At 40.7% G+C, this 16,583-nt stretch overlaps 1 long non-coding RNA gene across 1 annotated transcript; it reads left to right on the top strand.

The window, feature by feature from the left end:
- The first annotated feature begins 6,845 nt into the window (after nt 1-6,845).
- LOC113034577 (uncharacterized) lies at nt 6,846-11,139 on the top strand. Its single transcript, XR_013900946.1, has 3 exons — nt 6,846-7,536; nt 9,138-9,288; nt 9,405-11,139. It is a non-coding gene; the product is annotated as an uncharacterized LOC113034577 (long non-coding RNA).
- The last annotated feature ends 5,444 nt before the right edge of the window (nt 11,140-16,583 follow it).

A 16,583-nucleotide genomic window follows, 5' to 3' on the forward strand; every position in this document is an offset into this window, starting at 1 on the left:
TTTTTTTTCTTTTCTTCCTAGTGTTTGCAAAACCTTGTAAAGTTATCAAGACTTGTAGGAAACTTTGTATCTCTCTCCAAGAAATGGGAGCCAGCAGTTTGTTTTGTTGTTGTTGCTGTTTTTCTGTCTAACGAATAGGAGGTTAATAGGAAGTAAGCTAAATATCTCCAACAATCTCACTGCAGTTTGGCTATACAATGCAAATGAATCAAATCTGATAATGTGGCTATTGTTCCAGAAGAGAGAGAGAGAGAATATATTAGCACTGTCAATCTGTTCACAAGTGGGTGCCTGTATGCAGCAAAATTTGGACCATATTGGTGCATTAATTAGAAGTGTTTAGGGCCCGCTGAGGGGCATAGAATAAATTCTTGCCAGCCATATGCTGACCCCCGAGGTGCGCAGTGGCGTGGTGCTGCGGAAGAGTATGGATACTCATTTGCAGCACAACATACTGCGTGGGAGCAGCATGATACCTGCAGCAAAGAGTGTTTATTTGAGTTTGTGCCTCTGGAGGCAGAGTCAGCATCTGCCTTCCTACACACTTTATAGTTTGTGCATATAAAGATGTTAAGTGGACACAATCAAAAGAGACAGATGAAAAGAGCTCCATCTTTTCTAATTTTAATTGCACATTTCAGAGGTGTTTTGTACCGTTTAAAAACAGAAAGGATCTTAAAAAAAGGTTGGTTTTAACCGAGTTTGCTATCTGTGCTTTCATTGAAGTGCTCGGTGTAAAGGTCTGCAGAGGAAAAAAGGGTTAACTTTCTGCTCTATCAAAGCCAGCCCATTTAACATTAGTTTAAAGGGGGTCTCGTTCATCAGGGAAGCCGTGCACAGCGTTACTGTGATGGTTCTCATTTCACACACATATTACAGCCGGCTCCGGTGTCGGCTCGCGGTGATTGGTCTTTGGTGAGTAGTCGGGCCCAATTTAAAGACCTTGTCTATTTGTAATCTGCTGAAAACATTATCGCATGGCCTGACACAGTGTATAGAGCAGATAAAGCCAAAGCGTATCTCTTTCGTCTTCATGAGCTCTCTGTACACCTCTCGCTACTAATAACACTTCAAAACACTAACAGCTGCAGATAAGCTGCTGATCTAATTAAGGTTTTGCAATCCCAGCACATTAACGATATTATTTTCTTGGATTACATCGTCTGTTCAAGCACAATTGACGTACAATTTCCAGAATTTTTGATTGATCTCAGGTATTATCATGAATCCTGTGCTTGGTTTGAGTTTGTGTGCTGCAAGCATCTGTAAGGGGGATGAAACTGAAGCCCATCGAGTCTGAAAACAAATGAGAAAATATGACTGAAATCTGTCAACAGCAAGAAGAAAAACACACACACACAAAAAAAATCCCTAAAAAAATAAACTAAAGCACCAGAGGAATTTAAACCTGAGTGGCAAAGCTCATTTAAATCAACATTTCCAAAAATCCACTTTGAATCTATTTCCCATCTTTTTTTTTTCTTTATGAAAATAGGAGTTATTTAGTCTTAGCAGGTAAAACGCAAGGTGATACAGCTGAATGGCTGTTGAACGTCCTTATAGCGTTAGCAGCATACTATAGCATACTATAGTATGCTTCTTTGAAAACCAGCTGCCTGACTGCATGTGATGTGAATACCTCTCTGTAGGAGTTAGGAGTGTCACGCTATTCACGGTACTTATTTGGACTAGTCTTATGACTGAGTGTAACCCAGTAGAGCAGGTATGTGACTGACTGATTATCCTTCAAAGGAACCTCAAATGAATGTTTCATCGTTAACATTATTATCTACATTTCACCCTTCTAATTTCCCATATGCTCCCAAGATCTTTGTTGCTGTGCCTTGTCTTTCACTTATGATCTTTGCTTAGGGATTAGCGACAAGAAAGAGGAAAGTAGCCTCTACATTTATTAAGAAAAGAAGCATTTTCCTTTTTTACAGTGTTAGAGCCTCAAACCAGATTTGCATAAATCCAGAGCGATGTGGGAGTCAGACTGGAACATAACAATTGACAAACACCTCTTTTGTCTTCACTTTCTTCTATGTGCTTTAGGTGTGGTATAGATATTGATTTCTTTGTACACTGTACCTGGCTCTGTATAAAAGTGGCCCCTTCTGGTATGACCTCTGAATTATATTGAGTATATCACAGGAATCGCTGTTTCTTTAGATCCTGAATTGAGTTTACTGGGAAACGTGGTCAGTCGATCTGTGAACAAACACCAAGTAAAATTTATAGAGGTCACCTTATACGTAGCTAGGAAACGTATTGCAACAACATTAAAATCTGCCTCCCCTCTCGGTATGTACCATTATATACAGTAAAAGCTGTATCGGTACATTAGCCAAGATTTAAAGATGTGACCTTGGGTGATGCCAATTTTTTTCCCCTTTTTTTACTGTGTTTTTGCCCCATTGTAAAACAGCTTCAAAATAATATGTATATATATATATATATATATATATATATATATATATATATATATATATATATATATATATATATATATAAAAGATGGATATCCAGTAATGAAACCACTATTGTAGATGCTTTTTTTGAGGGGTTACGCATCCTCATCCTCGGAAAAGAGAACATGGCATCAAATTTACAAAACAGATCTTTGGAACGTCTCAAATACTCTCAAAAAATGTATTTTAATTTCAGTTGTGAATAAACTGCAACCCAGCGAAAAAAGGGATAGATTCAATACTTCATATTGCCACTTATCACTGAAAAGAAAATCCCATTTGGAGGTTATGAGTGAAATGAGATTCTTTAACACAAGCCCTTCATCATCTTACAAATAAACCAAGGCAAGAATGCATCTGTGAATAGAGGTTCCTAACAACTCGGTACATTTATTGTGTATTTGCACATGAATAACAGAGACATTCCCATTCCATCTAGCCAAGATGCATTTGTGCTGGTTGTTTATGGAAACCCTCCTTACGCAGGGCGCATTAACATTTCGAGTGGAATAAAGTCATTTTTTTTCTCCATTTTTTTCCTTCAGAGTGATAACAGTGTACTTAAGAAACAGAGTTATAGTAGGAGATGATAAACAAAGAGAGCTGGCCGAGGGGAAAATGAAAACGTGATCTTGCTGGATACTAATATGCAAATAAGGGGAGACATCATGTGTCGGCTTTAAATCTCATTTCAAAACTCGCAGTACATGAAGTCTCTCAGTGGTTACCAGTGTAGCTTCACTGAATACACAAGCAGACCCCCCCCCCCCCCCCCTCCCAACACATATTGTGTTTCCACTGTGGACAATAGAGCCTAAAAAGACAAGAAAGCAGAGAGCTACAAAATCCATTTGCATCAATATCGGCTGCATAGACAAGCAGGCAAGACAAAAAGCCCTGTAGGAGTGCTTAAGACCTGCAGCATCTCACGTGAGGGCCTTGAAGGTCTGAAGCCAGGTAGCCTTACAAAGGGCAACTCTGGACAATGGCCAACACATGGGGAAATGTTCTGCAGCCATTAAGATTACCATTTAAGTGGAAGCAGGAAATGCACCTGCCATCTCGCTCTCCTTCCTCCTTTCTTCTTAATATGCTCAGATGGGAACCTTTGTTGAAAGGAACCATTTTGCATTTATATTTCCCAGGGTAAAACAAGAGGCACAGGGGGAAACTCCCGGCTTGCCGACATGTTCCTCGCAGAGAAAACATTTCCTAACGAGTCCTTTTAAGCTTCGCTTGATTATTTTTCTGCATTTGAATCGTAGCTGGAATTGCTAGCGCGTGTTTTCCATGTTTTTAACCCAGATATCTAAAATGGCAGCCCCGGGGTACATTTGATTGCTCTTCCTTGGTCCTTTGAACTTGCACTGCAATCACACAACCCCCCCCCCCCCCAAAAAAACAAAACAAAAACAAACTTCATCTATTTTTTACTGTTAAATAAAAAAGGTATCTGCCTATCACAACACTCCCTGAAGCCATCTGATGAGAAGAAGCAAACCCTGAAAAAAACAAGTCCTGAAATGCCTTATGCAAACTGCGATGCTAACAGAGGCTATACCGCTCCCTCTGTCCGACATGCGGTTAACACAGCCAGTGTTGTTTATATGTGTGTGTTTTTGTGTCTTTGCACATTGTTTATCGTGCCCATCCAAAGATAGACTTCAATTCAAAAAGCTGAGCTGTCAAGATTAATCTAAGATCAATTTCTGTGCAGTATGACTATTTTCTGTGATGGCAGACAGAGTTTCTTTGTGATGCTGGGATGGCAACTTACTCAGAATAAATGTATTTTTCTTGCACATTCCCCCCGAGAACAGCGGCATTTCAATTGTAGTTGTTTAAAGTATGCATTCCGAACTACACACTTCAATGGCCTGTCTGATATGTCTAAAAAAGAGCAACTGCATGGAAACCTTATTTCAAAAGTACAGCGAAAGATTTAAGACATAAAATCCTTGAAAATACAACTGCAGCTTATTTTGAGAAAGAAAAATAAGGAAGGGGATTTTCTAACTACTCAAGACAACAACTTTGAGCCCCTACTTATTTACTGTTGGACAGGATGACAGATGAGGTCCGGAAGGAATTTGCAGATGACACTGTGATCTAAAATGAGGGTAGAAGAGAGCCTGGAGAGGTGGAGGTATGCTCTGCAGAGAAAAGGCATAAATGTAAGTACTGTAGATAAGACAGGATACATGTGTGTGAATGAGAGGGACTAAGGTGAAAAGGTGAACATGCAGAGGATTAGAGGTAGTGAAAGTGGATAAGCTTAAATGCACCCAAAGAAGGGGGCAGTAAAAAGGAGAGGTGAAAAAGAGCATGCATGCAAGGTGGTGTGGGTTGAGGCAAGAGTGAAAGGGAAGATTTACAAGACAGCAATGAGTCCTGCTAAGATGCATGGTTTGGACACGCTGTTATTGACAAAGAGACAGGAAACTAAGCTGGAGGCGGCAGAGCTGAAGATGGGAATGACTAGGATGGACGAGATTAGAAACAAGTACATCAGAGGGACAGCTCAGGTTAAGCAGTTTGGAGACAATCCAAGAGACGCAAGGTTCAGATGGCTTAGATATGTGGAGAGGAGGGGTAGTGGATATTCTGAAGATAGAGCCAGGGAAGGGGGAAAGAAGACCAGAGTGGAGATTTATGGATGTAGTGAAGGAGGACATGCAGAGGGTTGGTGCGAGATAAAAGGAAGCTAGAAACAGGATGAGGTGGATACAGATGATCCACTGTGGCAGAAGAAGAAGAAGCTAAGTACCAGCAGACATTTACTTTGCTTTGTACAAATCACAAATCATCAGAGAGACTTGGGTTCAGTCCCCAGTTACGAGTGCCTTGTTCATGGCTTTGTAGGTCAGAGAACTCACGCTTTAAGATTTTAGCAACAGAGAGGACGATAACTAACACTGCTGTGTTATTAAACGAATAGTTGATCATGTGTCCATTCTTATTGAACTGTGGAGAAAGGATGGATGGGCACAAGAAGAAAATATCTGTGATTAAGCCTGATGAGATGCTGTAAATATGATCCCTTTATCCAAGCTGCCAGTAATGAAATAAAAGTGCCACTGTTTCCGAGAGAATATGTTGGTCCTTGTTACCAGATAAAGCTGTTATTGCACTGCTTGTCCTTGCTTCACGTTGTCCTTCAGCAGGCACTGAGCTGTGACAGGAAGCATGCAGTACCTTCTGAATGTCAGCAGGCCATGCTTTGACCTCACTGTTGCCCTAACCTGTCACTGACGTCTCTCACCGCTCTGCCTGTGGACAGGTTAAGGCAACATGGAAAAACTAGGATATCTGAATTTCACAGACAGAGCAGAACAGAAATGGGGAAGGGATCACTTTGCAAACACTACCCCGAGGGCCACAACGGAAAAACAGTACTTGCTTTATCTTGTCGGCGAGCCTTAAATGTCGGGAGCATTTTCCCTGACCCCTGTCAAAACTAAACGCCGTCAAAGTGAAGCTGTGCTTCGGTGTGTGACCTGTAAGCCTCCACATTAGATCCAGGAAAAATAAAAGCACATGTTTAAATAAGAGTTATGTTTTAGGGTGTGTGCCATAGAAAACTGGAAATAAACAGCAGAAATATCTCGTAGCTGTCAAAGTAGACAGTAAAATGGACCACACAGCCAAAGCAATGCTTTTACTTGACATTGCACATTATATGTTATTGCTGTTGGTTCAATCCACACAAAGTTTTCTTGAGTGTTTCTTGTTCTGGAACTATTTCTTGGCTGTGCACAAAGACTTCCTGGAGTGGTCGACTCCCCTGGCAACCCTCACAGTAATGACAGGTCCTTGGTATTTTGAAGCATCGACTCAACCCCGGTGAAATACAATACAGACATAATGCTAAGAGAGTATAGGTGGTCAATACATATATGGTGCCCAAAGCTAATTTTTGCCCAGGCTTGAGTAGAATTTTAAAGCAACCCTGCACTTCATGCATCACATTAAGTGGAATTTTTTTCTATTTTTCTACAACATGAATACGATTTTGAGACAGCATATGTTGCTATTGTGGAATTGATAAGAAAAAGTCTGGTTTTCTTTGTGTATGTTGTTTAATCTGGAAGTCACATGCACTGGCACATATTGTGACAGGAAGTTGAACAGTGCAAAAACCTGAAAAGGGAGGAACCAAACAGACCAAACAAATCAAAGAACCCTATCTGTCAGAAACCACAGCTTAGGTAGCTTCTCAGTGGGATGTTTGACCTAGATATGAAAACAGAATATCTGAAGCAGCAGGGTATGTCAAGCACGAGTCCCAGGCATTTATTATTTAATCATATTCTGTTAATCCTGCACATAACTGAACTGAAAACTCCTCAGCAGTACAATTTTGAGTGGGTTGTGTCATGGTCCTGGTTGACCCAGTATTCTTAGTTTTCGTGTGTTTTGTATTTTTTCCTTATTTATGCCTTGGTAGGTTGTTCTGTTAAGATGTTCCTTATTTGATTACCCCCTGTGTGCCCCTCTATGTATCTGTGAGCCCTCGTTTCCCCTCCTTGTGTTTTATTCCATGTTTTCCCCAGCCCGTTATGTCTGTGTTCTCCCCGTGCTCTCTCTCCTCCTGTCTGAACCTCTGTGTACTTCCTGTTTTACTTTGACAGTCTCTCGTCAGTATGCGTCATGTTGTCTTCACTCCTGCCCTGTCTCATTACGATTATCTGTGTCAGCTGTGTTCCCCGTGTGCTCCCACTTCCTTCGTTAACCCTCTGTGTATTTATGTCCGCGACTCCCTCAGTTCAGTGTCGTGTTCTCCCTCACGACTGTGCGCCCCTCCGTGTGGTTCCTCGTGAGTCAGTTCCTTTATGACTTCCCAGTTTTGTTTCATATTATTTTGTATCGCCTTAACTTCTGTCAGCAATAAAGCTGTATTTTGAGTTGAGTTTGCGTTTGGGTCCTCATCCTGCCTGCACACAGCCTAATCATGACAGGTTGTGTATTTGTTCATAGAGACACCCACGAAATTCATCACATGGTACAATGGAGCTGCAAGGTTGCTGCCTTTCCAGCTGGAGGCTAGATTCTTCTCCCATCAAGGGTAACCGTTCTCGTCTTGATTTATTTTGTGCTGACTTGGTTAGCTCTGACAAATAAAAAGCTCACAATACGGAACAAAACTTTTGCAAAGTTCACCTTCAAGAATGTTTTTCTTGTGACAGAGTTTTTACTGTGTGCACCTACACTGCTGCTTAAAATGACTTCAACTTCAGGTTCTTGCTGAAGGCAGTGTATAAATAAGGCAAGCAAGTACAGAGTTGGGAGCTGCGAAAGAAAGAAAGCTATTTCAGATTCTCACAAAATGTTGAATGGACTCATCAGAATGTATTTTTTAAGCCAGAGTTATACTTTTTTTAACCAAAACATACAGAGGAAAGGGTGTCAAAGTAACAACGAGGAGGTGAGGTTTTGGTTTCCAGATTTGCTTTGAGATACGTCAGCTCCGGTTTGAAGTAGCGTCTCGGTTCGCCAGCCGTTTGAAATGACCGAAAATGACCTGAACGCTCACATTAAACAAGCCTTATTAATTTTCAGAAGTTCTGGGTTGGAGAGGATTAGGAGTTTGTTTATGTGTGGCTGTGCAGATGATTACTAGGATGGCTTTTACTGGCGATGCTGAGGGATTAGAAAAGAATAAACTCAAATGTAAAATGGTCTGTTATCTCATGCCAGGGAGGAGTGTGGGGACCAGATGTTATCTTTATGTGGGTAATGGGTTATCACATCTTGGGTCACAGCTTACAGATTTATTGTCCTTCTCTCTCCCTCTTAGATATTACGGAAGTTTTCATTATCTCTTCCACACACTGTCACCTCAGTGACTCAGCTTCTTCCTCAGCCCAATGCGTAGTCACAAAGCAGCTTAGTTCCCGTCACCTCATTTACCCTCTCACACCAATCTTCATAACTCCTTATCACCATAAACATATCACTGAATTCCAGCAATGACTTTCCGGTTATTAACTTTCATACTGCAGTTCTAAAGCTGATGGGAAGATGGGGAATTTATCTGGCCATACTTTGAGGATAAGAAATGGTTAATGGTTGTTTGGCTTTATCTCCTAAGTGGGAGATTCTGAATGGTTTGACAGATGCACCTATCAAATAATATAATGGGTAGTGAGTCAAATGTCAGATAAAGCAACAAAGCTGCAAAAACAAACTAAAGGCTTTATTCAGTTTGGTACATTTAGCTGGTATTCGCCCAAAATGCCATTTAACCACGCTGTCACATAAGAAAGCAAATATCTGACAAATGCGTGCAACCATTAACACCTTAAATCCCCCAATTATTTAATCAATACAGGCTTCATCAGAGCTGACGACTTGGATAATTCTCAGAGCTGGTGTCGTCTTCTTTTTCGTCCTTGCTCTGAGAATTATCCAAGCCACCAGGGGAACAACAAGGGAATAAACTGGGATTAGACTTCTGTATATCCTGGGAGCTGTCGCATAATGCACAAATGTAAATGGGGTCATGTCAAATAAGTAGAGAGCCTGATATTTCTAGTTGGGTAATCATCCCAAAGCGGAAGTCCAAAAATATGGAGCTTTCTGAAAAAGGCAGTCCTATGTATAGCAGATATTAATTCTTTGATATCTCCAAGATTTCTGCTGACATGTATTCTATGATTTCAACAGAACTAAGTGTCTGCAGTCATGCTAGCAGCCCTGTGAGGCTGTACTAAGGCACATAAAAGATAGACGCAACCACTGTGACTGCAGCCATTACTTTGTGACCTTTTGATCTGCACTAGAGCCTGGATGATAAGGGATTTTTGAGACTAATATGGTAATGATATTTGGTGTTTTTAAAGCACAACATTCCCATATATAAGCACATATCCCAAACATTTGTTATGCATAGTTGTGTCTTTACTTGCTTTTCCTCTGCTTGATTCTACTCAGATCAGCTAGCTGTTGTGTGGTGCCAGCAAGGAAGCTGCAGAGTTCCCTCTGTTGGAGAAACAATGCAAATCAACATTCATGGCTGTGTTTCTCACCTGTTTGCTTTGACTGTTTTCATTTTCATTCATTGGCCATTATAAATGAAGATACCAAAGATAGCTAAATAGCTAATATCTATACAGATAATATCAGTTGGCCAATAAATAATTTGGGCTAGTTTGCACCAGTGGTTTATTTGAAATCAATCAAATTAATCAAATCAGACACGACAATATTTGGAGAAAGAGCGTAGAGCTAGCATGCTAGTTTGGTTAGCAAGTTGCATTAATAATTAAAATTATTAAATAAATTAAAGCTGAAAGTTCTTAATCACATAGTGGATATTCTAATGGCCGCCAGTACTACCCCTCATCCTTCTAGTAGACACACTTAAGGTGTGAATTTTCTTGAAATATCACAGTCACAAGATTTAAAGAAAACTTGACCTTTGATCTCCTTCAGAGGTCGATACCACTAAGATTCTAAATAATCCAAGATTGTTAATAGATACGCTTATAGCACCAATTTGAAAATCCTAGGTTATATCTTCTCGAGTTATCTTATTCAAGAAGATTTTTAGAAAACTCGACCTTTTCACTGGTATTTAAACTTTTCTGAGATTTTTAGTAGATACATCTATGGCCTTCTACGTTGCCTTCTACGTTGCCTTCTTGTGTTATTGTGTTCACAGACCTGGGTGCCTGTGCCGCCTGCTGGTGGGGTTTACTTTTTTCTACCAGGCTGTGAACACGTTTATTTCTGCTGTAAAGTTTCAGGATGGACGTCTGTGGTGATTTAGCTGCTTTAAAAACTATCCTCCAATGGCCTGTGAAGGAAATGCTGCTGTTTGGCACTTTTGTGCTGCCTTCAATTCAGCCCCACAGGCTGCCTTTTGCTCAGACACGACAACGCTTTGATAATGATCCGGTGTACTGAGAATCTCTTTTGACTATGAAAAGTCCGAGCATCACCAAAAACCTGTATGATTCGTTCTCCAAGGACCATGAACCACACAAAGTGAAATGCCAGTGCAGAATTGCCTGGGTATTCATTCAATCTCTAAGTTGTTCAGATATTTCACTCCGTAAATGAATAGATGGAAAAGAAGAAATAAATAAATAAAAGCCAATGATTTGTCCCTGCATGCATCACTTCTATTTAGAACAATTTGCTGTGTCATTTTTGTCAATACAGAAAGTTGAAAACTAAGACGTAAGAGGTGCTGAAGATAAAAACTTTTCTGTTCTTTTGTTCGAGCCAAATATGGCAAAACAAAAGAACCCTGTGAATGAAAGCACCAGATTATAGGAATTAAAGTGAAGTGTAGCAGAAGTAACAACAGTTTATAGAGAGCTGTGTGAAATACACGGACCCCACATGCTATACTAGTGTTTTATTATTGCATGTCTGCTGTTCAAACAGTTTCAGAGCAGATCACAAATACATTTTTATCCAGTAAAAATGTTGGAAGACCTCAAATTACATAATTTAAGAAAGCAAAAAAACCCCAAAAACAAACAAAAGACAGCAACAAAGAACTAGTGTTGTACTGTTGCCCCTCTCTGCGTGTGTGTGTGTGTGTGTGTGTGTGTGTGTGTGTGTGTGAATGAGATCAAATACACAGCACCTTTCCATAGGATCTAACAAACCAACACACCATCCCCTATTGAGCCCCATACTGCACACCCCCATCTGCCAGCCCACTTCCCAGCACTCCAGCAGAACCTTTCTATCATCTATTATTGAAGAGAAAGCCTCAGACCTGCGGAGCAGCCACTGGCTGATTGAACTCCTTTGTGTGAACTTGAGGCCAAATGTCTGTCACTGAGACTGCATTTGCATTTATTTTATATGAAGGTTTGTAATTAGAGCAGTTTCTTAAAGGTTGAAAAGTTTTTTGTGAGGTTATGTGAGCTTCAACTTAGAAATGCAGAAAGACTTTTTCTCAAGATGGTCATAAATAGTGATGTCTTCTACCAGTGCTTCACCAATGCTGTGACTCACCACCAACTTCATTAGCTTCACCTTGCTAGTATGGGGTTGGACTTCCCTTATGCCTTCAGAACTGCATTCATTCTTCATGGCATAAACAAGGTGCTGGAGACACTGATAGCTTCACATTGTTACTGTAAATTTGCCATCATAGGCATCCATGATGGGAGTCTCTGGATCCACCACAACCTAAAGGTCCTCTATTGGATTGAGATTTGTTGTAGAGCAGTGGTCCCCAACCCCCGGGCCATGGACTGGTACCAGTCCGTGAGTCGTTTGGTACCGGGCCGCGACAGTTGAGACTCCGATGTGAAATGTATGGTTTTCAGGGGTTTTATCGTTATATTGGGCAGGGATAGCTCAGTAGGTAAAGTGGTCACCCCATGATTGGAAGGTCGGCGGTTCGAATCCACTTAACGGCTACCCTGAGGTACCCCTGAGCAAGGTACCGTCCCTACACACTGCTCCCCGGGCGCCTGCTTAGTGGGCTGCCCACTGCTTCACTGAGTGAATGGGTCAAATGCAGAGAAAAACAAGTAATTTCCCCATGGGGATCAATAAAGTATCCATTATTATTATTTTTTAATCGTTTTTATATTTAACTCAGTTTCCCTGGGTCTTTTCCTGTGTGTTATGAATAAATCTCCTGTTTTTTTTTGGTACCATTACTGGTTTTATTTTGTTGTATTTATCCACGACACCTTAAAGGCCGATCCGTGAAAATTTTGTCGGACATAAACAGCTCCTTTGCGACATGGCACATTATCCTGCACGAAGCAACTATCAGAAGATGGGTATGTCATGGTTATAAAGGGATGTACATGGTCAGCAACAATATTCAGGCTGTGGTGTTTAAAAGATGCTCAGTTGGTACTAAGGAGACAAAAGCGTCCCATGGAAAAAAAAAACAAACCCACATCAGTACAACACAACCAGAGAAAACCATTGATATAAGACAGGACTGATCCATGCTTTCATGTTGTTTATGCCAAATTCTCATATCAAGACTCATCAGATCATGTAATGTGGTGAGCTCCTGTGAACTGTAACTTCAGCAGGTTTTCTTGACCACATGCCTAAATGCACTGAGTTGCTGCCCCCTTATTGGCTGATTATGTATTTGCCTTAAGTAACAGCTGAACAGGTGTACCTACTAAAGTGGCTGGTGAGTATACTTGTCAAGAGTATTTGTCCACAAATCAGAAGTACGGATCCAATAAAAACAAAGTGACTGACTCTACAGTCGGGACTGGGTTACTGAGGAGGCAAATTGGGGAGCTACCCTGCGGCCCATGATCCTCAGGGCTGCCTGAGGCTCAGTTCACCATGTGGCAATTAGTCTGTAATTTTGAAATTTCTGAGGTCCCTTTGTGTAGACCTCCCATTGACTATAAAGCCTTGTTTTAAATCCCCAGTTATTTCAGTTTATACCTAATTAGGTTTGTGCTAAAAAGGTCAGTCTGAAGATTTTACACATGAAGTATCACTTAGCCTGTGAAAAAGGTTTTTACTTTTCTGTAAAGGCAATCATTTACTTTTCAGGCCTTTTGGGCAATTTATATATACTGTATATAAGATCAATATGATCAAAAGATGTTTTGCAGAGAAAAATGATCGTATTCTTTTGCACAACTGTTCAACAGTCTCCAACATTAGTTGCTGGAATTTTTAACCTCTCCTTCATACAAATTTTCATCGGCTGAATAGTATTTGAGGATTTTCTTGTCCTGCCTGTGCACCATTCATGTAGTCGAACAACTCTATATTTGATTTGTCCATCTGAGGACATTATTCAAACATTTTGGGCTGCTTATACGTATTTGGCAAATTTTCATTTCGCTCTAATGTTCAGTTTTCACGTGCCACCTTCTTTGGAGGCCTCAAACCTGTGCTCTCTCGTTCTGATCGTAGACATATAGACTCTGACAGAAACAGGAGTAAGAGTTACCTGCAGATCCAGGATTGAACGTGTGGGTTTCTTCTCACATCAAACATTTTGCTCTTGGGCTGAATTTGCTGGGGCCGAACAATCTGTAGTCATTTGGAATCTAATGCAAGATTTTTCTGTCAGTACAAAGATTCGTTTAAAAAAAACCCCCAACCCTCCCAGCCGTACAGCCATACTTTAGAGAGCTCTTGAAATCTTGGCAATATAACACTGCACGCCTCCACTGAAAGGAAAGGAGCGGACACGCGAACGCTTTAATTAAAACAGGGTTCATCTGTCACTGCCTAATTGCTGGCACAGAATCTGCAACTTCTGACTCAAATTTATGGCTTGACGTTGTGATTAATCTAATGCAGTTGCTTTGTCTGTTTGAATGATTCGCTCATTTGTTTACTTATTTATGAAAATGACTACACAGTGTCAGTCTAATGTGTCATTTAGAAAATTAACTTTATCCTATGGCTTGGTTTTTAAAGAGGATCGAGTATTTGCTTGCTCATATATGCTGAAAAGGCAAACAAACACCATGAGAAATGCTTTTAAATGCTTTTTTATGATTATTGTAAATTCAAAAGGGCATACCTCAAACTACCGTTGGCCCACGATTACAACAATTTAGCCCATCTTTACTTTCAAAGTGTAATCCCAACAGAAATGAAAGACCTCACGGTGCAGGTGAAGCAAACGTGTGCAACACTGGCAGAATTTTCAGTGCTGACATTTCTGAGAGTCCAAATTGAGTGGCAGTGGGGCTGCTGAAAATCCAAAATGTTTCAGCAAAGAGAAACATCTTGGTAAAAGATAAACAGACCATGCAGCACAGTGACTTTCGGAGCACACAGCCTTTTACCGTCTCTGTGTGTGTGTCAGTCTTTGTGCATGTCCCTCACACAGGCATAGTAACAAGCTTAGCAAAGCTTGTCCCTGTTTGCAGAGCTCGAACCACGGCCTCGTGTGCATATTTTCCCCTTAAAGGGCCTAGCATGTATAACAGAGTGTGTAAGTTTTGCCACATGCTATGCTATAGCTCCTGTTTCTCCAAACTTTAAAAAAAAAATCTTTTTCATTTTATCGTTGTCCACATGGAGTCAGATAAGTTCGGATTTTCAAAGGCGGTGACAAAACCTCCATATACAGGATCAATACAAATGGCCTGTTATTAGATGTGACTGGAGTGGGTTGTTTGGGGACTTTTCAGCAATTGGATAACTCCCCCTACAGAACTCAGTAATCGATTTGAAATCACCACGCAGCAGATGCATTGAATTCTCCAGCTATTTCTCATTCCACTCTATGATGCCATACTGTGCTGCTGTGACCGGCCCTCGCAGAGGGAGTCTTAGTTCCACCCTTCAGGCCAAAGATATAAACTTGCTGCTCAGAAACAAAGTAAATCTGCTTTGCCTCCGCAGCTTTAGCAGGCTGAATCTGCACATGTGATCCTTACAGTCCTATGGATATTATGTATTTGGCTTCCAGCTGTCTATGTGTGATCTTATCTCGCATTTGCAGTGCATATCTTTTCTTGTCCCAGCGAGGCAGGTGTTTTGGTTTTCCATTTGTTTTCTCATTCCTAGGAATTCAGTGCACTGGAGCTGCATATTAAGGAGCGCAATCAGACTCTGCACACGCTCATAACCTGAGTGTCATGAGGACAGATGACGGCTCAGACTATACCAGCTCTCAGCGTAATGGCTGCTACACTATTACATAGCATAACACCTATTCCACTTTGGAAAGGGAAGCGATGAGGGGGTTAGAGAAACTGGAATGTCCTTGTTTGCTTTTGCTGAAAATGTGCACAATATGGAGCATTCAGCGTGACGACCTTGCACCTTTTGATGCACTTTTTACGGGTCATTAAAAAAAAAAAACCCACTCAAGCTAAGAAGGTTAATCTGGCTACGTACGCTCTCAAAAATATAGCTGTGCTGTGCACCCTTAACAAAATTAATACATTAAATTTAAAGCTGGACAGTAAGAGTATTCTAATATCAAAGGAGTTTTCTTGAGCTCACTTTAATATTAAATGCATTTAACATCATAAAGGAAGCCTCTGAGATGAGATGAGAAAAAATGCCTGACCTACTGTGTGTATTTGTACTATGTGATAGTTTAATGATATCAGGGCTTTTGCTGCTCTGTTTATAAGATAATACCAGCTGAATATTAATAAGTAGAAATTGCTGTTTACATTGATACAAAAAAATCAGTGCAAACAGCAAATTGATACGTGAACTACAGAGCACCGTTGGGCAGGTTTCTGCTCAGGGGCGTCTAATACATAATCCTTCCTAACACGTAAGATTATGGTACTCATAATCAACAAGCTAAAATCCAGAATAAACTAGTGTAACTGATCTTCTTTATCTCAAAGCGTCATCAAGCTCTGTGTGAATAAACAAGCTTGATCTCATAAATGAAAGCAGCAAAGTCGGACTTTTTTACTTTAATCAGATCAGTGGGATAAAATGACGATCAGTGCATTTTCTGCTATAGATTCACACAATGAATTTGCATGAATTGCAGTCCAGTGTGATATTGCGTCATTGATCTGCATCTCTTTTTAACTGTTTGCCCCTTGAAAGCTTACTTGGAGAAACCCTTGAAGCCAGTAAGGGCGGTCTCTGCCTATGTAGCTACCCTCGGAAATACCCCGAAACTATTCTAATGGTGGTCAAAATGTCGCTAACGGTACAGAGGAGGTCGTCGAGTGTCATCACTGCGGGTGGAAGAGTTAAAGTGCAGCCTCTTTACACACGCTCAAAGCTGTGTTACTGCTAATGCAGTAAACTCCACGTTTTCAACACCTGCTGCATCACATCAAAAGGTATGGAGAGTCCTCAGTTGTGAAGAAGCCACAGGAAACACAGTGTTTGTCTGTGAGGTAGGCGCCGACTGGGATCATACAGATTGTAGAAACAGCTACAGCAGCTCTCTCGCTTTGTCACCGTCGAGGCTTGCCGCAAGTTCTAAACAATTGTTTCTTCACGCCTCCCCCCCGCTGACTTCGAGAGATATTTGTGAATGCTCTGATTACTAAATGTAAATAAATAATATTTTGCTTTTGATGACAGTTTTTTTTGTCTGTTTTTTCCACCTGTTCTTCAGGCACTGCAGATTTTATTTTTCAGTGCATTCCTGTGACTTGTTGTCATTTCTGACCTGCCATAACAACATCATCTGTTTTCTGGTGCCTC

The sequence above is a fragment of the Astatotilapia calliptera genome, chromosome 13, assembly GCF_964374335.1.
Source record: "Astatotilapia calliptera chromosome 13, fAstCal68.1, whole genome shotgun sequence".
NCBI lineage: Eukaryota > Metazoa > Chordata > Actinopteri > Cichliformes > Cichlidae > Astatotilapia > Astatotilapia calliptera.